The sequence below is a fragment of the Gadus macrocephalus genome, chromosome 1, assembly GCF_031168955.1.
Source record: "Gadus macrocephalus chromosome 1, ASM3116895v1".
Lineage (NCBI taxonomy): Eukaryota > Metazoa > Chordata > Actinopteri > Gadiformes > Gadidae > Gadus > Gadus macrocephalus.
In genome coordinates this window covers 1,695,168-1,717,229 of record NC_082382.1, presented here as the reverse complement: position 1 = coordinate 1,717,229, position 22,062 = coordinate 1,695,168, and the positions used below count along the sequence as shown (strand labels likewise).

Below are 22,062 nucleotides of genomic sequence, written 5' to 3'. Positions count from 1 at the left end.
CGATGAAGATTGTTAAAACACTTGCTATACTGGGTATGGAGGACCGTCTTTGTTCACTGCATGTAATTGGGAAACTTTTGCCAATAAAATCCGGGTTTACACCAAAAATATGAATCTGTTATGAAGCAGTGTTTAAGGCATTAGACTCGAAAGCTCAGTGGGAATAGCGAAAGCTCAAATACTTCACATATACCTGTCTGCTGAGATTTTTGACTAGATCAACCAATCGACAAGCCCTAGCGATTCTTAAAGGCCATTCCAACTTGAACAACAGATGTTCCCTTTGTTTCATTCATTAAGGTCTTATGATGAGAGAGGGGTAGTGAATTTACATCCAAAATCCAACGGTTTCGATCCGGGCCGGCGCAAATTCTACCTGGGGCATCTTATTAGAAACTATTCCGGTTATGGAAAATTTGTCTTGTCAATTTGACAAACAAAAATGAAGTTTGAAACTGGAAACAGATGTTTCAATGTGTAACAAGGGCCACTTTAATCTATCCTAGGTCCCCTGGGACTCTTTTTGAATAAATTGCCATTTTGGTACATGTCAATTGAGCTGTGATGGCCGAGTGGTTAAGGCGTTGGACTTGAAATCCAATGGGTGTTACCCGCATAGGTTCAAATCCTGCTCACAGCGTTGTATGTTAATATTGTGTGTGGAGTTTTGAGTGTCTTGACATGACATCTGCCCAAACTAGGTGGGTAAGAAGATGAAGTCGAAATCCAATGCTGTTATCGCTGAAAATAGTCATGTCTTGCACTCAGCTGTCAACTCTAAATTTCATTTAATTGGGTCAAGGAAAGAACGGATGATAATTAATTTGTGCTTTCAATTTGATATACCGCTATGAAGATGTTTGAACTGATGTTTTATTCTGCGTTCAAGAACTTCTATATTTTCAACGCTTGTCATCTGGGACGTTTTTTCAAATTTCCCATCGGTATTCATAAATTGCCGCTGTGATGGCCGAGAGGTTAAGGCGTTGGACTCGAAATCCAATGGGGTTTCCCCGCGCAGGTTCAAATCCTGCAGACAGCGAAACATTTCAATGGAACCATTCCGTCCTCATTTGATTATCTCAAAGGAGTAATTTAAAGTTGTGGATTCATTCCTTTACTTTTGAACCTCCGCTATGATGATTGTTAAAACACTTGTTATACTGGGTATGGAGGACCGTCTTTGTTCACTGCATGGAATTGGGAAACTTTTGCCAATAAAATCCGGGTTTACACCAAAAATATGAATCTGTTATGAAGCAGTGTTTAAGGCATTAGACTCGAAAGCTCAGTGGGAATAGGGAAAGCTCAAATACTTCACATATACCTGTCTGCTGAGATTTTTGACTAGATCAACCAATCGACAAGCCCTAGCGATTCTTAAAGGCCATTCCAACTTGACCGACAGATGTTCCCTTTGTTTCATTCATAAAGGTCTTATGATGAGAGAGGGGTAATGAATTTACATCCAAAATCCAACGGTTTCGATCCGGGCCGGCGCAAATTCTACCAGGGGCATCTTATTAGAAACTAATCCGGTTATGGAAAATTTGTCTTGTAAATTTGATAAACAAAAATGAAGTTTGAAGCTGGAAACAGATGTTTCAATGTGTAACAAGGGCCACTTTAATCTATCCTAGGTCCCTTGGGTCTCTTTTTGAATAAATTGCCATTTGGGTACATGTCAAATGAGCTGTGATGGCCGAGTGGTTAAGGTGTTGGACTTGAATTTCAATGGGTAATACCCGCGCAGGTTAAAATCCTGCTCACAGCGTTGTATGTTAATATTCCGTGTTGAGTTTTGAGTTTCTTGACATGACATCTGCCCAAACTAGGTGGGTAAGAAGATGTAGTCAAAATCCGATGCTGTTATCACCGAAAATGTTCTTATCTTGCTCACAGCTATTAACTCTAAATCAATCAAAAAATTGTCATTTATATAGGTCAAGGAAATAAAGGATGATAATGAATTTGTGGTTTCACGTGGATATACCTCTATGAAGATGTTTGAACTGATGTTTTATTCTGCGTTTGAGAACTTCTATATTTTCAACGCTTGAAATCTGCGACGATTTTTCAAATTTCCTATTGTTGTATATGTATTGACGCTGTGATGGCCGAGAGGTTAAGGCGTTGGACTTGAAAACCAATGGGGTTTCCCCGCGCAGGTTCGAATCCTGCTCACAGCGAATCTATTCAATGGAACCATTCAATCCTCATTTGATTATCTCAAAGGAGAAATTTAAAGTTGTGGATTCATTCCTTTACTTGTGAACCTCCGCGATGAAGATTGTTAAAACACTTGCTATACTGGGTATGGAGGACCGTCTTTGTTCACTGCATGTAATTGGGAAACTTTTGCCAATAAAATCCGGGTTTACACCAAAAATATGAATCTGTTATGAAGAAGTGTTTAAGGCATTAGACTCGAAAGCTCAGTGGGAATAGCGAAAGCTCAAATACTTCACATATACCTGTCTGCTGAGATTTTTGACTAGATCAACCAATCGACAAGCCCTAGCGATTCTTAAAGGCCATTCCAACTTGAACAACAGATGTTCCCTTTGTTTCATTCATTAAGGTCTTATGATGAGAGAGGGGTAGTGAATTTACATCCAAAATCCAACGGTTTCGATCCGGGCCGGCGCAAATTCTACCTGGGGCATCTTATTAGAAACTATTCCGGTTATGGAAAATTTGTCTTGTCAATTTGACAAACAAAAATGAAGTTTGAAACTGGAAACAGATGTTTCAATGTGTAACAAGGGCCACTTTAATCTATCCTAGGTCCCCTGGGACTCTTTTTGAATAAATTGCCATTTGGGTACATGTCAATTGAGCTGTGATGGCCGAGTGGTTAAGGCGTTGGACTTGAAATCCAATGGGTGTTACCCGCGTAGGTTCAAATCCTGCTCACAGCGTTGTATGTTAATATTGTGTGTGGAGTTTTGAGTGTCTTGACATGACATCTGCCCAAACTAGGTGGGTAAGAAGATGAAGTCGAAATCCAATGCTGTTATCGCTGAAAATAGTCATGTCTTGCACTCAGCTGTCAACTCTAAATTTCATTTAATTAGGTCAAGGAAAGAACGGATGATAATTAATTTGTGCTTTCAATTTGATATACCGCTATGAAGATGTTTGAACTGATGTTTTATTCTGCGTTCAAGAACTTCTATATTTTCAACGCTTGTCATCTGGGACGTTTTTTCAAATTTCCCATCGGTATTCATAAATTGCCGCTGTGATGGCCGAGAGGTTAAGGCGTTGGACTCGAAATCCAATGGGGTTTCCCCGCGCAGGTTCAAATCCTGCTCACAGCGAAACATTTCAATGGAACCATTCCGTCCTCATTTGATTATCTCAAAGGAGTAATTTAAAGTTGTGGATTCATTCCTTTACTTTTGAACCTCCGCTATGATGATTGTTAAAACACTTGTTATACTGGGTATGGAGGACCGTCTTTGTTCACTGCATGGAATTGGGAAACTTTTGCCAATAAAATCCGGGTTTACACCAAAAATATGAATCTGTTATGAAGCAGTGTTTAAGGCATTAGACTCGAAAGCTCAGTGGGAATAGGGAAAGCTCAAATACTTCACATATACCTGTCTGCTGAGATTTTTGACTAGATCAACCAATCGACAAGCCCTAGCGATTCTTAAAGGCCATTCCAACTTGACCGACAGATGTTCCCTTTGTTTCATTCATAAAGGTCTTATGATGAGAGAGGGGTAATGAATTTACATCCAAAATCCAACGGTTTCGATCCGGGCCGGCGCAAATTCTACCAGGGGCATCTTATTAGAAACTAATCCGGTTATGGAAAATTTGTCTTGTAAATTTGATAAACAAAAATGAAGTTTGAAGCTGGAAACAGATGTTTCAATGTGTAACAAGGGCCACTTTAATCTATCCTAGGTCCCTTGGGTCTCTTTTTGAATAAATTGCCATTTGGGTACATGTCAAATGAGCTGTGATGGCCGAGTGGTTAAGGCGTTGGACTTGAATTTCAATGGGTAATACCCGCGCAGGTTAAAATCCTGCTCACAGCGTTGTATGTTAATATTCCGTGTTGAGTTTTGAGTTTCTTGACATGACATCTGCCCAAACTAGGTGGGTAAGAAGATGTAGTCAAAATCCGATGCTGTTATCACCGAAAATGTTCTTATCTTGCTCACAGCTATTAACTCTAAATCAATCAAAAAATTGTCATTTATATAGGTCAAGGAAATAAAGGATGATAATGAATTTGTGGTTTCACGTGGATATACCTCTATGAAGATGTTTGAACTGATGTTTTATTCTGCGTTTGAGAACTTCTATATTTTCAACGCTTGAAATCTGCGACGATTTTTCAAATATCCCATCGGTATTCATAAATTGCCGCTGTGATGGCCGAGAGGTTAAGGCGTTGGACTTGAAAACCAATGGGGTTTCCCCGCGCAGGTTCGAATCCTGCTCACAGCGAATCTTTTCAATGGAACCATTCAATCCTCATTTGATTATCTCAAAGGAGAAATTTAAAGTTGTGGATTCATTCCTTTACTTGTGAACCTCCGCGATGAAGATTGTTAAAACACTTGCTATACTGGGTATGGAGGACCGTCTTTGTTCACTGCATGTAATTGGGAAACTTTTGCCAATAAAATCCGGGTTTACACCAAAAATATGAATCTGTTATGAAGCAGTGTTTAAGGCATTAGACTCGAAAGCTCAGTGGGAATAGCGAAAGCTCAAATACTTCACATATACCTGTCTGCTGAGATTTTTGACTAGATCAACCAATCGACAAGCCCTAGCGATTCTTAAAGGCCATTCCAACTTGAACAACAGATGTTCCCTTTGTTTCATTCATTAAGGTCTTATGATGAGAGAGGGGTAGTGAATTTACATCCAAAATCCAACGGTTTCGATCCGGGCCGGCGCAAATTCTACCTGGGGCATCTTATTAGAAACTATTCCGGTTATGGAAAATTTGTCTTGTCAATTTGACAAACAAAAATGAAGTTTGAAACTGGAAACAGATGTTTCAATGTGTAACAAGGGCCACTTTAATCTATCCTAGGTCCCCTGGGACTCTTTTTGAATAAATTGCCATTTTGGTACATGTCAATTGAGCTGTGATGGCCGAGTGGTTAAGGCGTTGGACTTGAAATCCAATGGGTGTTACCCGCATAGGTTCAAATCCTGCTCACAGCGTTGTATGTTAATATTGTGTGTGGAGTTTTGAGTGTCTTGACATGACATCTGCCCAAACTAGGTGGGTAAGAAGATGAAGTCGAAATCCAATGCTGTTATCGCTGAAAATAGTCATGTCTTGCACTCAGCTGTCAACTCTAAATTTCATTTAATTGGGTCAAGGAAAGAACGGATGATAATTAATTTGTGCTTTCAATTTGATATACCGCTATGAAGATGTTTGAACTGATGTTTTATTCTGCGTTCAAGAACTTCTATATTTTCAACGCTTGTCATCTGGGACGTTTTTTCAAATTTCCCATCGGTATTCATAAATTGCCGCTGTGATGGCCGAGAGGTTAAGGCGTTGGACTCGAAATCCAATGGGGTTTCCCCGCGCAGGTTCAAATCCTGCAGACAGCGAAACATTTCAATGGAACCATTCCGTCCTCATTTGATTATCTCAAAGGAGTAATTTAAAGTTGTGGATTCATTCCTTTACTTTTGAACCTCCGCTATGATGATTGTTAAAACACTTGTTATACTGGGTATGGAGGACCGTCTTTGTTCACTGCATGGAATTGGGAAACTTTTGCCAATAAAATCCGGGTTTACACCAAAAATATGAATCTGTTATGAAGCAGTGTTTAAGGCATTAGACTCGAAAGCTCAGTGGGAATAGGGAAAGCTCAAATACTTCACATATACCTGTCTGCTGAGATTTTTGACTAGATCAACCAATCGACAAGCCCTAGCGATTCTTAAAGGCCATTCCAACTTGACCGACAGATGTTCCCTTTGTTTCATTCATAAAGGTCTTATGATGAGAGAGGGGTAATGAATTTACATCCAAAATCCAACGGTTTCGATCCGGGCCGGCGCAAATTCTACCAGGGGCATCTTATTAGAAACTAATCCGGTTATGGAAAATTTGTCTTGTAAATTTGATAAACAAAAATGAAGTTTGAAGCTGGAAACAGATGTTTCAATGTGTAACAAGGGCCACTTTAATCTATCCTAGGTCCCTTGGGTCTCTTTTTGAATAAATTGCCATTTGGGTACATGTCAAATGAGCTGTGATGGCCGAGTGGTTAAGGTGTTGGACTTGAATTTCAATGGGTAATACCCGCGCAGGTTAAAATCCTGCTCACAGCGTTGTATGTTAATATTCCGTGTTGAGTTTTGAGTTTCTTGACATGACATCTGCCCAAACTAGGTGGGTAAGAAGATGTAGTCAAAATCCGATGCTGTTATCACCGAAAATGTTCTTATCTTGCTCACAGCTATTAACTCTAAATCAATCAAAAAATTGTCATTTATATAGGTCAAGGAAATAAAGGATGATAATGAATTTGTGGTTTCACGTGGATATACCTCTATGAAGATGTTTGAACTGATGTTTTATTCTGCGTTTGAGAACTTCTATATTTTCAACGCTTGAAATCTGCGACGATTTTTCAAATTTCCTATTGTTGTATATGTATTGACGCTGTGATGGCCGAGAGGTTAAGGCGTTGGACTTGAAAACCAATGGGGTTTCCCCGCGCAGGTTCGAATCCTGCTCACAGCGAATCTATTCAATGGAACCATTCAATCCTCATTTGATTATCTCAAAGGAGAAATTTAAAGTTGTGGATTCATTCCTTTACTTGTGAACCTCCGCGATGAAGATTGTTAAAACACTTGCTATACTGGGTATGGAGGACCGTCTTTGTTCACTGCATGTAATTGGGAAACTTTTGCCAATAAAATCCGGGTTTACACCAAAAATATGAATCTGTTATGAAGAAGTGTTTAAGGCATTAGACTCGAAAGCTCAGTGGGAATAGCGAAAGCTCAAATACTTCACATATACCTGTCTGCTGAGATTTTTGACTAGATCAACCAATCGACAAGCCCTAGCGATTCTTAAAGGCCATTCCAACTTGAACAACAGATGTTCCCTTTGTTTCATTCATTAAGGTCTTATGATGAGAGAGGGGTAGTGAATTTACATCCAAAATCCAACGGTTTCGATCCGGGCCGGCGCAAATTCTACCTGGGGCATCTTATTAGAAACTATTCCGGTTATGGAAAATTTGTCTTGTCAATTTGACAAACAAAAATGAAGTTTGAAACTGGAAACAGATGTTTCAATGTGTAACAAGGGCCACTTTAATCTATCCTAGGTCCCCTGGGACTCTTTTTGAATAAATTGCCATTTGGGTACATGTCAATTGAGCTGTGATGGCCGAGTGGTTAAGGCGTTGGACTTGAAATCCAATGGGTGTTACCCGCGTAGGTTCAAATCCTGCTCACAGCGTTGTATGTTAATATTGTGTGTGGAGTTTTGAGTGTCTTGACATGACATCTGCCCAAACTAGGTGGGTAAGAAGATGAAGTCGAAATCCAATGCTGTTATCGCTGAAAATGGTCATGTCTTGCACTCAGCTGTCAACTCTAAATTTCATTTGATTAGGTGAAGGAAAGAACGGATGATAATTAATTTGTGGTTTCAATTTTATATACCTCTATGAAGATGTTTGAACTGATGTTTTATTCTGTGTTCAAGAACTTCTATATTTTCAACGCTTGTCATCTGGGACGTTTTTTCAAATTTCCCATCGGTATTCATAAATTGCCGCTGTGATGGCCGAGAGGTTAAGGCGTTGGACTCGAAATCCAATGGGGTTTCCCCGCGTAGGTTCAAATCCTGCTCACAGCGAAACATTTCAATGGAACCATTCCGTCCTCATTTGATTATCTCAAAGGAGTAATTTAAAGTTGTGGATTCATTCCTTTACTTTTGAACCTCCGCTATGATGATTGTTAAAACACTTGTTATACTGGGTATGGAGGACCGTCTTTGTTCACTGCATGGAATTGGGAAACTTTTGCCAATAAAATCCGGGTTTACACCAAAAATATGAATCTGTTATGAAGCAGTGTTTAAGGCATTAGACTCGAAAGCTCAGTGGGAATAGGGAAAGCTCAAATACTTCACATATACCTGTCTGCTGAGATTTTTGACTAGATCAACCAATCGACAAGCCCTAGCGATTCTTAAAGGCTATTCCAACTTGACCGACAGATGTTCCCTTTGTTTCATTCATAAAGGTCTTATGATGAGAGAGGGGTAATGAATTTACATCCAAAATCCAACGGTTTCGATCCGGGCCGGCGCAAATTCTACCAGGGGCATCTTATTAGAAACTAATCCGGTTATGGAAAATTTGTCTTGTAAATTTGATAAACAAAAATGAAGTTTGAAGCTGGAAACAGATGTTTCAATGTGTAACAAGGGCCACTTTAATCTATCCTAGGTCCCTTGGGTCTCTTTTTGAATAAATTGCCATTTGGGTACATGTCTAATGAGCTGTGATGGCCGAGTGGTTAAGGCGTTGGACTTGAATTTCAATGGGTAATACCCGCGCAGGTTAAAATCCTGCTCACAGCGTTGTATGTTAATATTCCGTGTTGAGTTTTGAGTTTCTTGACATGACATCTGCCCAAACTAGGTGGGTAAGAAGATGTAGTCAAAATCCGATGCTGTTATCACCGAAAATGTTCTTATCTTGCTCACAGCTATTAACTCTAAATCAATCAAAAAATTGTCATTTATATAGGTCAAGGAAATAAAGGATGATAATGAATTTGTGGTTTCACGTGGATATACCTCTATGAAGATGTTTGAACTGATGTTTTATTCTGCGTTTGAGAACTTCTATATTTTCAACGCTTGTCATCTGCGACGATTTTTCAAATTTCCTATTGTTGTATTTGTATTGCCGCTGTGATGGCCGAGAGGTTAAGGCGTTGGACTCGAAATCCAATGGGGTTTCCCCGCGCAGGTTCGAATCCTGCTCACAGCGAATCTTTTCAATGGAACCATGCAGTCCTCATTTGATTATCTCAAAGGAGAAATTTAAAGTTGTGGATTCATTCCTTTACTTGTGAACCTCCGCGATGAAGATTGTTAAAACACTTGCTATACTGGGTATGGAGGACCGTCTTTGTTCACTGCATGTAATTGGGAAACTTTTGCCAATAAAATCCGGGTTTACACCAAAAATATGAATCTGTTATGAAGCAGTGTTTAAGGCATTGGACTCGAAAGCTCAGTGGGAATAGGGAAAGCTCAAATACTTCACATATACCTGTCTGCTGAGATTTTTGACTAGATCAACCAATCGACAAGCCCTAGCGATTCTTAAAGGCCATTCCAACTTGACCGACAGATGTTCCCTTTGTTTCATTCATAAAGGTCTTATGATGAGAGAGGGGTAATGAATTTACATCCAAAATCCAACGATTTCGATCCGGGCCGGCGCAAATTCTACCAGGGGCATCTTATTAGAAACTATTCCGGTGATGGAAAATTTGTCTTGTAAATTTGACAAACAAAAATGAAGTTTGAAACTGGAAACAGATGTTTCAATGTGTAACAAGGGCCACTTTCATCCATCCTAGGTCCCTTGGGACTCTTTTTGAATAAATTGCCATTTGGGTACTTGTCATATGAGCTGTGATGGCCGAGGTGTTAAGGCGTTGGACTTGAAATCCAATGGGTATTACCCGAGTAGGTTCAAATCCTGCTCACAGCGTTGTATGTTAATATTCCGTGTTGAGTTTTGAGTTTCTTGACATGACATCTGCCCAAACTAGGTGGGTAAGAAGATGTAGTCAAAATCCGATGCTGTTATCGCCTAAAATGTTCTAAACTTGCTCACAGCTATTAACTCAAAATCAATCAAAAAATTGTCATTTATATAGGTCAAGGAAATAAAGGATGATAATGAATTTGTGGTTTCACGTTGATATACCTCTATGAAGATGTTTGAACTGATGTTTTATTCTGTGTTTAAGAACTTCTATATTTTCAACGCTTGTCATCTGCGACGTTTTTTCAAATTTCCCATCGGTATTCATAAATTGCCGCTGTGATGGCCGAGAGGTTAAGGCGTTGGACTCGAAATCCAATGGGGTTTCCCCGCGCAGGTTCAAATCCTGCAGACAGCGAAACATTTCAATGGAACCATTCCGTCCTCATTTGATTATCTCAAAGGAGTAATTTAAAGTTGTGGATTCATTCCTTTACTTTTGAACCTCCGCTATGATGATTGTTAAAACACTTGTTATACTGGGTATGGAGGACCGTCTTTGTTCACTGCATGGAATTGGGAAACTTTTGCCAATAAAATCCGGGTTTACACCAAAAATATGAATCTGTTATGAAGCAGTGTTTAAGGCATTAGACTCGAAAGCTCAGTGGGAATAGGGAAAGCTCAAATACTTCACATATACCTGTCTGCTGAGATTTTTGACTAGATCAACCAATCGACAAGCCCTAGCGATTCTTAAAGGCCATTCCAACTTGACCGACAGATGTTCCCTTTGTTTCATTCATAAAGGTCTTATGATGAGAGAGGGGTAATGAATTTACATCCAAAATCCAACGGTTTCGATCCGGGCCGGCGCAAATTCTACCAGGGGCATCTTATTAGAAACTAATCCGGTTATGGAAAATTTGTCTTGTAAATTTGATAAACAAAAATGAAGTTTGAAGCTGGAAACAGATGTTTCAATGTGTAACAAGGGCCACTTTAATCTATCCTAGGTCCCTTGGGTCTCTTTTTGAATAAATTGCCATTTGGGTACATGTCAAATGAGCTGTGATGGCCGAGTGGTTAAGGTGTTGGACTTGAATTTCAATGGGTAATACCCGCGCAGGTTAAAATCCTGCTCACAGCGTTGTATGTTAATATTCCGTGTTGAGTTTTGAGTTTCTTGACATGACATCTGCCCAAACTAGGTGGGTAAGAAGATGTAGTCAAAATCCGATGCTGTTATCACCGAAAATGTTCTTATCTTGCTCACAGCTATTAACTCTAAATCAATCAAAAAATTGTCATTTATATAGGTCAAGGAAATAAAGGATGATAATGAATTTGTGGTTTCACGTGGATATACCTCTATGAAGATGTTTGAACTGATGTTTTATTCTGCGTTTGAGAACTTCTATATTTTCAACGCTTGAAATCTGCGACGATTTTTCAAATTTCCTATTGTTGTATATGTATTGACGCTGTGATGGCCGAGAGGTTAAGGCGTTGGACTTGAAAACCAATGGGGTTTCCCCGCGCAGGTTCGAATCCTGCTCACAGCGAATCTATTCAATGGAACCATTCAATCCTCATTTGATTATCTCAAAGGAGAAATTTAAAGTTGTGGATTCATTCCTATACTTGTGAACCTCCGCGATGAAGATTGTTAAAACACTTGCTATACTGGGTATGGAGGACCGTCTTTGTTCACTGCATGTAATTGGGAAACTTTTGCCAATAAAATCCGGGTTTACACCAAAAATATGAATCTGTTATGAAGAAGTGTTTAAGGCATTAGACTCGAAAGCTCAGTGGGAATAGCGAAAGCTCAAATACTTCACATATACCTGTCTGCTGAGATTTTTGACTAGATCAACCAATCGACAAGCCCTAGCGATTCTTAAAGGCCATTCCAACTTGAACAACAGATGTTCCCTTTGTTTCATTCATTAAGGTCTTATGATGAGAGAGGGGTAGTGAATTTACATCCAAAATCCAACGGTTTCGATCCGGGCCGGCGCAAATTCTACCTGGGGCATCTTATTAGAAACTATTCCGGTTATGGAAAATTTGTCTTGTCAATTTGACAAACAAAAATGAAGTTTGAAACTGGAAACAGATGTTTCAATGTGTAACAAGGGCCACTTTAATCTATCCTAGGTCCCCTGGGACTCTTTTTGAATAAATTGCCATTTGGGTACATGTCAATTGAGCTGTGATGGCCGAGTGGTTAAGGCGTTGGACTTGAAATCCAATGGGTGTTACCCGCGTAGGTTCAAATCCTGCTCACAGCGTTGTATGTTAATATTGTGTGTGGAGTTTTGAGTGTCTTGACATGACATCTGCCCAAACTAGGTGGGTAAGAAGATGAAGTCGAAATCCAATGCTGTTATCGCTGAAAATGGTCATGTCTTGCACTCAGCTGTCAACTCTAAATTTCATTTGATTAGGTGAAGGAAAGAACGGATGATAATTAATTTGTGGTTTCAATTTTATATACCTCTATGAAGATGTTTGAACTGATGTTTTATTCTGTGTTCAAGAACTTCTATATTTTCAACGCTTGTCATCTGGGACGTTTTTTCAAATTTCCCATCGGTATTCATAAATTGCCGCTGTGATGGCCGAGAGGTTAAGGCGTTGGACTCGAAATCCAATGGGGTTTCCCCGCGTAGGTTCAAATCCTGCTCACAGCGAAACATTTCAATGGAACTATTCCGTCCTCATTTGATTATCTCAAAGGAGTAATTTAAAGTTGTGGATTCATTCCTTTACTTTTGAACCTCCGCTATGATGATTGTTAAAACACTTGTTATACTGGGTATGGAGGACCGTCTTTGTTCACTGCATGGAATTGGGAAACTTTTGCCAATAAAATCCGGGTTTACACCAAAAATATGAATCTGTTATGAAGCAGTGTTTAAGGCATTAGACTCGAAAGCTCAGTGGGAATAGGGAAAGCTCAAATACTTCACATATACCTGTCTGCTGAGATTTTTGACTAGATCAACCAATCGACAAGCCCTAGCGATTCTTAAAGGCCATTCCAACTTGACCGACAGATGTTCCCTTTGTTTCATTCATAAAGGTCTTATGATGAGAGAGGGGTAATGAATTTACATCCAAAATCCAACGGTTTCGATCCGGGCCGGCGCAAATTCTACCAGGGGCATCTTATTAGAAACTAATCCGGTTATGGAAAATTTGTCTTGTAAATTTGATAAACAAAAATGAAGTTTGAAGCTGGAAACAGATGTTTCAATGTGTAACAAGGGCCACTTTAATCTATCCTAGGTCCCTTGGGTCTCTTTTTGAATAAATTGCCATTTGGGTACATGTCAAATGAGCTGTGATGGCCGAGTGGTTAAGGTGTTGGACTTGAATTTCAATGGGTAATACCCGCGCAGGTTAAAATCCTGCTCACAGCGTTGTATGTTAATATTCCGTGTTGAGTTTTGAGTTTCTTGACATGACATCTGCCCAAACTAGGTGGGTAAGAAGATGTAGTCAAAATCCGATGCTGTTATCACCGAAAATGTTCTTATCTTGCTCACAGCTATTAACTCTAAATCAATCAAAAAATTGTCATTTATATAGGTCAAGGAAATAAAGGATGATAATGAATTTGTGGTTTCACGTGGATATACCTCTATGAAGATGTTTGAACTGATGTTTTATTCTGCGTTTGAGAACTTCTATATTTTCAACGCTTGAAATCTGCGACGATTTTTCAAATTTCCTATTGTTGTATATGTATTGACGCTGTGATGGCCGAGAGGTTAAGGCGTTGGACTTGAAAACCAATGGGGTTTCCCCGCGCAGGTTCGAATCCTGCTCACAGCGAATCTATTCAATGGAACCATTCAATCCTCATTTGATTATCTCAAAGGAGAAATTTAAAGTTGTGGATTCATTCCTTTACTTGTGAACCTCCGCGATGAAGATTGTTAAAACACTTGCTATACTGGGTATGGAGGACCGTCTTTGTTCACTGCATGTAATTGGGAAACTTTTGCCAATAAAATCCGGGTTTACACCAAAAATATGAATCTGTTATGAAGAAGTGTTTAAGGCATTAGACTCGAAAGCTCAGTGGGAATAGCGAAAGCTCAAATACTTCACATATACCTGTCTGCTGAGATTTTTGACTAGATCAACCAATCGACAAGCCCTAGCGATTCTTAAAGGCCATTCCAACTTGAACAACAGATGTTCCCTTTGTTTCATTCATTAAGGTCTTATGATGAGAGAGGGGTAGTGAATTTACATCCAAAATCCAACGGTTTCGATCCGGGCCGGCGCAAATTCTACCTGGGGCATCTTATTAGAAACTATTCCGGTTATGGAAAATTTGTCTTGTCAATTTGACAAACAAAAATGAAGTTTGAAACTGGAAACAGATGTTTCAATGTGTAACAAGGGCCACTTTAATCTATCCTAGGTCCCCTGGGACTCTTTTTGAATAAATTGCCATTTGGGTACATGTCAATTGAGCTGTGATGGCCGAGTGGTTAAGGCGTTGGACTTGAAATCCAATGGGTGTTACCCGCGTAGGTTCAAATCCTGCTCACAGCGTTGTATGTTAATATTGTGTGTGGAGTTTTGAGTGTCTTGACATGACATCTGCCCAAACTAGGTGGGTAAGAAGATGAAGTCGAAATCCAATGCTGTTATCGCTGAAAATGGTCATGTCTTGCACTCAGCTGTCAACTCTAAATTTCATTTGATTAGGTGAAGGAAAGAACGGATGATAATTAATTTGTGGTTTCAATTTTATATACCTCTATGAAGATGTTTGAACTGATGTTTTATTCTGTGTTCAAGAACTTCTATATTTTCAACGCTTGTCATCTGGGACGTTTTTTCAAATTTCCCATCGGTATTCATAAATTGCCGCTGTGATGGCCGAGAGGTTAAGGCGTTGGACTCGAAATCCAATGGGGTTTCCCCGCGTAGGTTCAAATCCTGCTCACAGCGAAACATTTCAATGGAACTATTCCGTCCTCATTTGATTATCTCAAAGGAGTAATTTAAAGTTGTGGATTCATTCCTTTACTTTTGAACCTCCGCTATGATGATTGTTAAAACACTTGTTATACTGGGTATGGAGGACCGTCTTTGTTCACTGCATGGAATTGGGAAACTTTTGCCAATAAAATCCGGGTTTACACCAAAAATATGAATCTGTTATGAAGCAGTGTTTAAGGCATTAGACTCGAAAGCTCAGTGGGAATAGGGAAAGCTCAAATACTTCACATATACCTGTCTGCTGAGATTTTTGACTAGATCAACCAATCGACAAGCCCTAGCGATTCTTAAAGGCCATTCCAACTTGACCGACAGATGTTCCCTTTGTTTCATTCATAAAGGTCTTATGATGAGAGAGGGGTAATGAATTTACATCCAAAATCCAACGGTTTCGATCCGGGCCGGCGCAAATTCTACCAGGGGCATCTTATTAGAAACTAATCCGGTTATGGAAAATTTGTCTTGTAAATTTGATAAACAAAAATGAAGTTTGAAGCTGGAAACAGATGTTTCAATGTGTAACAAGGGCCACTTTAATCTATCCTAGGTCCCTTGGGTCTCTTTTTGAATAAATTGCCATTTGGGTACATGTCAAATGAGCTGTGATGGCCGAGTGGTTAAGGTGTTGGACTTGAATTTCAATGGGTAATACCCGCGCAGGTTAAAATCCTGCTCACAGCGTTGTATGTTAATATTCCGTGTTGAGTTTTGAGTTTCTTGACATGACATCTGCCCAAACTAGGTGGGTAAGAAGATGTAGTCAAAATCCGATGCTGTTATCACCGAAAATGTTCTTATCTTGCTCACAGCTATTAACTCTAAATCAATCAAAAAATTGTCATTTATATAGGTCAAGGAAATAAAGGATGATAATGAATTTGTGGTTTCACGTGGATATACCTCTATGAAGATGTTTGAACTGATGTTTTATTCTGCGTTTGAGAACTTCTATATTTTCAACGCTTGAAATCTGCGACGATTTTTCAAATTTCCTATTGTTGTATATGTATTGACGCTGTGATGGCCGAGAGGTTAAGGCGTTGGACTTGAAAACCAATGGGGTTTCCCCGCGCAGGTTCGAATCCTGCTCACAGCGAATCTATTCAATGGAACCATTCAATCCTCATTTGATTATCTCAAAGGAGAAATTTAAAGTTGTGGATTCATTCCTTTACTTGTGAACCTCCGCGATGAAGATTGTTAAAACACTTGCTATACTGGGTATGGAGGACCGTCTTTGTTCACTGCATGTAATTGGGAAACTTTTGCCAATAAAATCCGGGTTTACACCAAAAATATGAATCTGTTATGAAGCAGTGTTTAAGGCATTAGACTCGAAAGCTCAGTGGGAATAGCGAAAGCTCAAATACTTCACATATACCTGTCTGCTGAGATTTTTGACTAGATCAACCAATCGACAAGCCCTAGCGATTCTTAAAGGCCATTCCAACTTGAACAACAGATGTTCCCTTTGTTTCATTCATTAAGGTCTTATGATGAGAGAGGGGTAGTGAATTTACATCCAAAATCCAACGGTTTCGATCCGGGCCGGCGCAAATTCTACCTGGGGCATCTTATTAGAAACTATTCCGGTTATGGAAAATTTGTCTTGTCAATTTGACAAACAAAAATGAAGTTTGAAACTGGAAACAGATGTTTCAATGTGTAACAAGGGCCACTTTAATCTATCCTAGGTCCCCTGGGACTCTTTTTGAATAAATTGCCATTTGGGTACATGTCAATTGAGCTGTGATGGCCGAGTGGTTAAGGCGTTGGACTTGAAATCCAATGGGTGTTACCCGCGTAGGTTCAAATCCTGCTCACAGCGTTGTATGTTAATATTGTGTGTGGAGTTTTGAGTGTCTTGACATGACATCTGCCCAAACTAGGTGGGTAAGAAGATGAAGTCGAAATCCAATGCTGTTATCGCTGAAAATGGTCATGTCTTGCACTCAGCTGTCAACTCTAAATTTCATTTGATTAGGTGAAGGAAAGAACGGATGATAATTAATTTGTGGTTTCAATTTTATATACCTCTATGAAGATGTTTGAACTGATGTTTTATTCTGTGTTCAAGAACTTCTATATTTTCAACGCTTGTCATCTGGGACGTTTTTTCAAATTTCCCATCGGTATTCATAAATTGCCGCTGTGATGGCCGAGAGGTTAAGGCGTTGGACTCGAAATCCAATGGGGTTTCCCCGCGTAGGTTCAAATCCTGCTCACAGCGAAACATTTCAATGGAACCATTCCGTCCTCATTTGATTATCTCAAAGGAGTAATTTAAAGTTGTGGATTCATTCCTTTACTTTTGAACCTCCGCTATGATGATTGTTAAAACACTTGTTATACTGGGTATGGAGGACCGTCTTTGTTCACTGCATGGAATTGGGAAACTTTTGCCAATAAAATCCGGGTTTACACCAAAAATATGAATCTGTTATGAAGCAGTGTTTAAGGCATTAGACTCGAAAGCTCAGTGGGAATAGGGAAAGCTCAAATACTTCACATATACCTGTCTGCTGAGATTTTTGACTAGATCAACCAATCGACAAGCCCTAGCGATTCTTAAAGGCTATTCCAACTTGACCGACAGATGTTCCCTTTGTTTCATTCATAAAGGTCTTATGATGAGAGAGGGGTAATGAATTTACATCCAAAATCCAACGGTTTCGATCCGGGCCGGCGCAAATTCTACCAGGGGCATCTTATTAGAAACTAATCCGGTTATGGAAAATTTGTCTTGTAAATTTGATAAACAAAAATGAAGTTTGAAGCTGGAAACAGATGTTTCAATGTGTAACAAGGGCCACTTTAATCTATCCTAGGTCCCTTGGGTCTCTTTTTGAATAAATTGCCATTTGGGTACATGTCAAATGAGCTGTGATGGCCGAGTGGTTAAGGCGTTGGACTTGAATTTCAATGGGTAATACCCGCGCAGGTTAAAATCCTGCTCACAGCGTTGTATGTTAATATTCCGTGTTGAGTTTTGAGTTTCTTGACATGACATCTGCCCAAACTAGGTGGGTAAGAAGATGTAGTCAAAATCCGATGCTGTTATCACCGAAAATGTTCTTATCTTGCTCACAGCTATTAACTCTAAATCAATCAAAAAATTGTCATTTATATAGGTCAAGGAAATAAAGGATGATAATGAATTTGTGGTTTCACGTGGATATACCTCTATGAAGATGTTTGAACTGATGTTTTATTCTGCGTTTGAGAACTTCTATATTTTCAACGCTTGTCATCTGCGACGATTTTTCAAATTTCCTATTGTTGTATTTGTATTGCCGCTGTGATGGCCGAGAGGTTAAGGCGTTGGACTCGAAATCCAATGGGGTTTCCCCGCGCAGGTTCGAATCCTGCTCACAGCGAATCTTTTCAATGGAACCATGCAGTCCTCATTTGATTATCTCAAAGGAGAAATTTAAAGTTGTGGATTCATTCCTTTACTTGTGAACCTCCGCGATGAAGATTGTTAAAACACTTGCTATACTGGGTATGGAGGACCGTCATTGTTCACTGCATGTAATTGGGAAACTTTTGCCAATAAAATCCGGGTTTACACCAAAAATATGAATCTGTTATGAAGCAGTGTTTAAGGCATTGGACTCGAAAGCTCAGTGGGAATAGGGAAAGCTCAAATACTTCACATATACCTGTCTGCTGAGATTTTTGACTAGATCAACCAATCGACAAGCCCTAGCGATTCTTAAAGGCCATTCCAACTTGACCGACAGATGTTCCCTTTGTTTCATTCATAAAGGTCTTATGATGAGAGAGGGGTAATGAATTTACATCCAAAATCCAACGATTTCGATCCGGGCCGGCGCAAATTCTACCAGGGGCATCTTATTAGAAACTATTCCGGTGATGGAAAATTTGTCTTGTAAATTTGACAAACAAAAATGAAGTTTGAAACTGGAAACAGATGTTTCAATGTGTAACAAGGGCCACTTTCATCCATCCTAGGTCCCTTGGGACTCTTTTTGAATAAATTGCCATTTGGGTACTTGTCATATGAGCTGTGATGGCCGAGTGGTTAAGGCGTTGGACTTGAAATCCAATGGGTATTACCCGCGTAGGTTCAAATCCTGCTCACAGCGTTGTATGTTTATATTCCGTGTTGAGTTTTGAGTTTCTTGACATGACATCTGCCCAAACTAGGTGGGTAAGAAGATGTAGTCAAAATCCGATGCTGTTATCGCCTAAAATGTTCTAAACTTGCTCACAGCTATTAACTCAAAATCAATCAAAAAATTGTCATTTATATAGGTCAAGGAAATAAAGGATGATAATGAATTTGTGGTTTCACGTTGATATACCTCTATGAAGATGTTTGAACTGATGTTTTATTCTGCGTTTGAGAACTTCTATATTTTCAACGCTTGAAATCTGCGACGATTTTTCAAATTTCCTATTGTTGTATATGTATTGACGCTGTGATGGCCGAGAGGTTAAGGCGTTGGACTTGAAAACCAATGGGGTTTCCCCGCGCAGGTTCGAATCCTGCTCACAGCGAATCTATTCAATGGAACCATTCAATCCTCATTTGATTATCTCAAAGGAGAAATTTAAAGTTGTGGATTCATTCCTTTACTTGTGAACCTCCGCGATGAAGATTGTTAAAACACTTGCTATACTGGGTATGGAGGACCGTCTTTGTTCACTGCATGTAATTGGGAAACTTTTGCCAATAAAATCCGGGTTTACACCAAAAATATGAATCTGTTATGAAGAAGTGTTTAAGGCATTAGACTCGAAAGCTCAGTGGGAATAGCGAAAGCTCAAATACTTCACATATACCTGTCTGCTGAGATTTTTGACTAGATCAACCAATCGACAAGCCCTAGCGATTCTTAAAGGCCATTCCAACTTGAACAACAGATGTTCCCTTTGTTTCATTCATTAAGGTCTTATGATGAGAGAGGGGTAGTGAATTTACATCCAAAATCCAACGGTTTCGATCCGGGCCGGCGCAAATTCTACCTGGGGCATCTTATTAGAAACTATTCCGGTTATGGAAAATTTGTCTTGTCAATTTGACAAACAAAAATGAAGTTTGAAACTGGAAACAGATGTTTCAATGTGTAACAAGGGCCACTTTAATCTATCCTAGGTCCCCTGGGACTCTTTTTGAATAAATTGCCATTTGGGTACATGTCAATTGAGCTGTGATGGCCGAGTGGTTAAGGCGTTGGACTTGAAATCCAATGGGTGTTACCCGCGTAGGTTCAAATCCTGCTCACAGCGTTGTATGTTAATATTGTGTGTGGAGTTTTGAGTGTCTTGACATGACATCTGCCCAAACTAGGTGGGTAAGAAGATGAAGTCGAAATCCAATGCTGTTATCGCTGAAAATGGTCATGTCTTGCACTCAGCTGTCAACTCTAAATTTCATTTGATTAGGTGAAGGAAAGAACGGATGATAATTAATTTGTGGTTTCAATTTTATATACCTCTATGAAGATGTTTGAACTGATGTTTTATTCTGTGTTCAAGAACTTCTATATTTTCAACGCTTGTCATCTGGGACGTTTTTTCAAATTTCCCATCGGTATTCATAAATTGCCGCTGTGATGGCCGAGAGGTTAAGGCGTTGGACTCGAAATCCAATGGGGTTTCCCCGCGTAGGTTCAAATCCTGCTCACAGCGAAACATTTCAATGGTACCATTCCGTCCTCATTTGATTATCTCAAAGGAGTAATTTAAAGTTGTGGATTCATTCCTTTACTTTTGAACCTCCGCTATGATGATTGTTAAAACACTTGTTATACTGGGTATGGAGGACCGTCTTTGTTCACTGCATGGAATTGGGAAACTTTTGCCAATAAAATCCGGGTTTACACCAAAAATATGAATCTGTTATGAAGCAGTGTTTAAGGCATTAGACTCGAAAGCTCAGTGGGAATAGGGAAAGCTCAAATACTTCACATATACCTGTCTGCTGAGATTTTTGACTAGATCAACCAATCGACAAGCCCTAGCGATTCTTAAAGGCCATTCCAACTTGACCGACAGATGTTCCCTTTGTTTCATTCATAAAGGTCTTATGATGAGAGAGGGGTAATGAATTTACATCCAAAATCCAACGGTTTCGATCCGGGCCGGCGCAAATTCTACCAGGGGCATCTTATTAGAAACTAATCCGGTTATGGAAAATTTGTCTTGTAAATTTGATAAACAAAAATGAAGTTTGAAGCTGGAAACAGATGTTTCAATGTGTAACAAGGGCCACTTTAATCTATCCTAGGTCCCTTGGGTCTCTTTTTGAATAAATTGCCATTTGGGTACATGTCAAATGAGCTGTGATGGCCGAGTGGTTAAGGTGTTGGACTTGAATTTCAATGGGTAATACCCGCGCAGGTTAAAATCCTGCTCACAGCGTTGTATGTTAATATTCCGTGTTGAGTTTTGAGTTTCTTGACATGACATCTGCCCAAACTAGGTGGGTAAGAAGATGTAGTCAAAATCCGATGCTGTTATCACCGAAAATGTTCTTATCTTGCTCACAGCTATTAACTCTAAATCAATCAAAAAATTGTCATTTATATAGGTCAAGGAAATAAAGGATGATAATGAATTTGTGGTTTCACGTGGATATACCTCTATGAAGATGTTTGAACTGATGTTTTATTCTGCGTTTGAGAACTTCTATATTTTCAACGCTTGAAATCTGCGACGATTTTTCAAATTTCCTATTGTTGTATATGTATTGACGCTGTGATGGCCGAGAGGTTAAGGCGTTGGACTTGAAAACCAAAGGGGGTTCCCCGCGCAGGTTCGAATCCTGCTCACAGCGAATCTATTCAATGGAACCATTCAATCCTCATTTGATTATCTCAAAGGAGAAATTTAAAGTTGTGGATTCATTCCTTTACTTGTGAACCTCCGCGATGAAGATTGTTAAAACACTTGCTATACTGGGTATGGAGGACCGTCTTTGTTCACTGCATGTAATTGGGAAACTTTTGCCAATAAAATCCGGGTTTACACCAAAAATATGAATCTGTTATGAAGAAGTGTTTAAGGCATTAGACTCGAAAGCTCAGTGGGAATAGCGAAAGCTCAAATACTTCACATATACCTGTCTGCTGAGATTTTTGACTAGATCAACCAATCGACAAGCCCTAGCGATTCTTAAAGGCCATTCCAACTTGAACAACAGATGTTCCCTTTGTTTCATTCATTAAGGTCTTATGATGAGAGAGGGGTAGTGAATTTACATCCAAAATCCAACGGTTTCGATCCGGGCCGGCGCAAATTC

General features: G+C 39.5%; 25 non-coding genes across 25 annotated transcripts; all 25 read left to right on the top strand.

Moving 5' to 3' along the window:
* Positions 1-558: 558 nt before the first annotated feature.
* On the top strand, positions 559-640 carry trnas-uga (transfer RNA serine (anticodon UGA)). Its single transcript has one exon. It is a non-coding gene; the product is annotated as a tRNA-Ser (tRNA).
* A 1,467-nt stretch (positions 641-2,107) lies between these two features.
* On the top strand, positions 2,108-2,189 carry trnas-uga (transfer RNA serine (anticodon UGA)). Its single transcript has one exon. It is a non-coding gene; the product is annotated as a tRNA-Ser (tRNA).
* A 650-nt stretch (positions 2,190-2,839) lies between these two features.
* Positions 2,840-2,921, top strand: trnas-uga (transfer RNA serine (anticodon UGA)). The gene has a single exon. It is a non-coding gene; the product is annotated as a tRNA-Ser (tRNA).
* Positions 2,922-3,241: 320 nt separating this feature from the next.
* trnas-cga (transfer RNA serine (anticodon CGA)) lies at positions 3,242-3,323 on the top strand. The gene has a single exon. It is a non-coding gene; the product is annotated as a tRNA-Ser (tRNA).
* Positions 3,324-4,388: 1,065 nt separating this feature from the next.
* On the top strand, positions 4,389-4,470 carry trnas-uga (transfer RNA serine (anticodon UGA)). Its single transcript has one exon. It is a non-coding gene; the product is annotated as a tRNA-Ser (tRNA).
* A 650-nt stretch (positions 4,471-5,120) lies between these two features.
* Positions 5,121-5,202, top strand: trnas-uga (transfer RNA serine (anticodon UGA)). Its single transcript has one exon. It is a non-coding gene; the product is annotated as a tRNA-Ser (tRNA).
* A 1,467-nt stretch (positions 5,203-6,669) lies between these two features.
* On the top strand, positions 6,670-6,751 carry trnas-uga (transfer RNA serine (anticodon UGA)). Its single transcript has one exon. It is a non-coding gene; the product is annotated as a tRNA-Ser (tRNA).
* A 650-nt stretch (positions 6,752-7,401) lies between these two features.
* trnas-uga (transfer RNA serine (anticodon UGA)) lies at positions 7,402-7,483 on the top strand. Its single transcript has one exon. It is a non-coding gene; the product is annotated as a tRNA-Ser (tRNA).
* A 320-nt stretch (positions 7,484-7,803) lies between these two features.
* On the top strand, positions 7,804-7,885 carry trnas-cga (transfer RNA serine (anticodon CGA)). Its single transcript has one exon. It is a non-coding gene; the product is annotated as a tRNA-Ser (tRNA).
* Positions 7,886-8,950: 1,065 nt separating this feature from the next.
* Positions 8,951-9,032, top strand: trnas-cga (transfer RNA serine (anticodon CGA)). The gene has a single exon. It is a non-coding gene; the product is annotated as a tRNA-Ser (tRNA).
* Positions 9,033-11,244: 2,212 nt separating this feature from the next.
* Positions 11,245-11,326, top strand: trnas-uga (transfer RNA serine (anticodon UGA)). Its single transcript has one exon. It is a non-coding gene; the product is annotated as a tRNA-Ser (tRNA).
* Positions 11,327-11,976: 650 nt separating this feature from the next.
* Positions 11,977-12,058, top strand: trnas-uga (transfer RNA serine (anticodon UGA)). The gene has a single exon. It is a non-coding gene; the product is annotated as a tRNA-Ser (tRNA).
* A 320-nt stretch (positions 12,059-12,378) lies between these two features.
* trnas-cga (transfer RNA serine (anticodon CGA)) lies at positions 12,379-12,460 on the top strand. The gene has a single exon. It is a non-coding gene; the product is annotated as a tRNA-Ser (tRNA).
* Positions 12,461-13,525: 1,065 nt separating this feature from the next.
* Positions 13,526-13,607, top strand: trnas-uga (transfer RNA serine (anticodon UGA)). Its single transcript has one exon. It is a non-coding gene; the product is annotated as a tRNA-Ser (tRNA).
* Positions 13,608-14,257: 650 nt separating this feature from the next.
* Positions 14,258-14,339, top strand: trnas-uga (transfer RNA serine (anticodon UGA)). The gene has a single exon. It is a non-coding gene; the product is annotated as a tRNA-Ser (tRNA).
* Positions 14,340-14,659: 320 nt separating this feature from the next.
* On the top strand, positions 14,660-14,741 carry trnas-cga (transfer RNA serine (anticodon CGA)). The gene has a single exon. It is a non-coding gene; the product is annotated as a tRNA-Ser (tRNA).
* A 1,065-nt stretch (positions 14,742-15,806) lies between these two features.
* On the top strand, positions 15,807-15,888 carry trnas-uga (transfer RNA serine (anticodon UGA)). The gene has a single exon. It is a non-coding gene; the product is annotated as a tRNA-Ser (tRNA).
* Positions 15,889-16,538: 650 nt separating this feature from the next.
* On the top strand, positions 16,539-16,620 carry trnas-uga (transfer RNA serine (anticodon UGA)). Its single transcript has one exon. It is a non-coding gene; the product is annotated as a tRNA-Ser (tRNA).
* A 320-nt stretch (positions 16,621-16,940) lies between these two features.
* On the top strand, positions 16,941-17,022 carry trnas-cga (transfer RNA serine (anticodon CGA)). Its single transcript has one exon. It is a non-coding gene; the product is annotated as a tRNA-Ser (tRNA).
* Positions 17,023-18,087: 1,065 nt separating this feature from the next.
* Positions 18,088-18,169, top strand: trnas-cga (transfer RNA serine (anticodon CGA)). The gene has a single exon. It is a non-coding gene; the product is annotated as a tRNA-Ser (tRNA).
* Positions 18,170-18,819: 650 nt separating this feature from the next.
* trnas-uga (transfer RNA serine (anticodon UGA)) lies at positions 18,820-18,901 on the top strand. The gene has a single exon. It is a non-coding gene; the product is annotated as a tRNA-Ser (tRNA).
* A 333-nt stretch (positions 18,902-19,234) lies between these two features.
* On the top strand, positions 19,235-19,316 carry trnas-uga (transfer RNA serine (anticodon UGA)). The gene has a single exon. It is a non-coding gene; the product is annotated as a tRNA-Ser (tRNA).
* A 650-nt stretch (positions 19,317-19,966) lies between these two features.
* On the top strand, positions 19,967-20,048 carry trnas-uga (transfer RNA serine (anticodon UGA)). The gene has a single exon. It is a non-coding gene; the product is annotated as a tRNA-Ser (tRNA).
* Positions 20,049-20,368: 320 nt separating this feature from the next.
* trnas-cga (transfer RNA serine (anticodon CGA)) lies at positions 20,369-20,450 on the top strand. Its single transcript has one exon. It is a non-coding gene; the product is annotated as a tRNA-Ser (tRNA).
* Positions 20,451-21,515: 1,065 nt separating this feature from the next.
* On the top strand, positions 21,516-21,597 carry trnas-uga (transfer RNA serine (anticodon UGA)). The gene has a single exon. It is a non-coding gene; the product is annotated as a tRNA-Ser (tRNA).
* Positions 21,598-22,062: the final 465 nt, after the last annotated feature.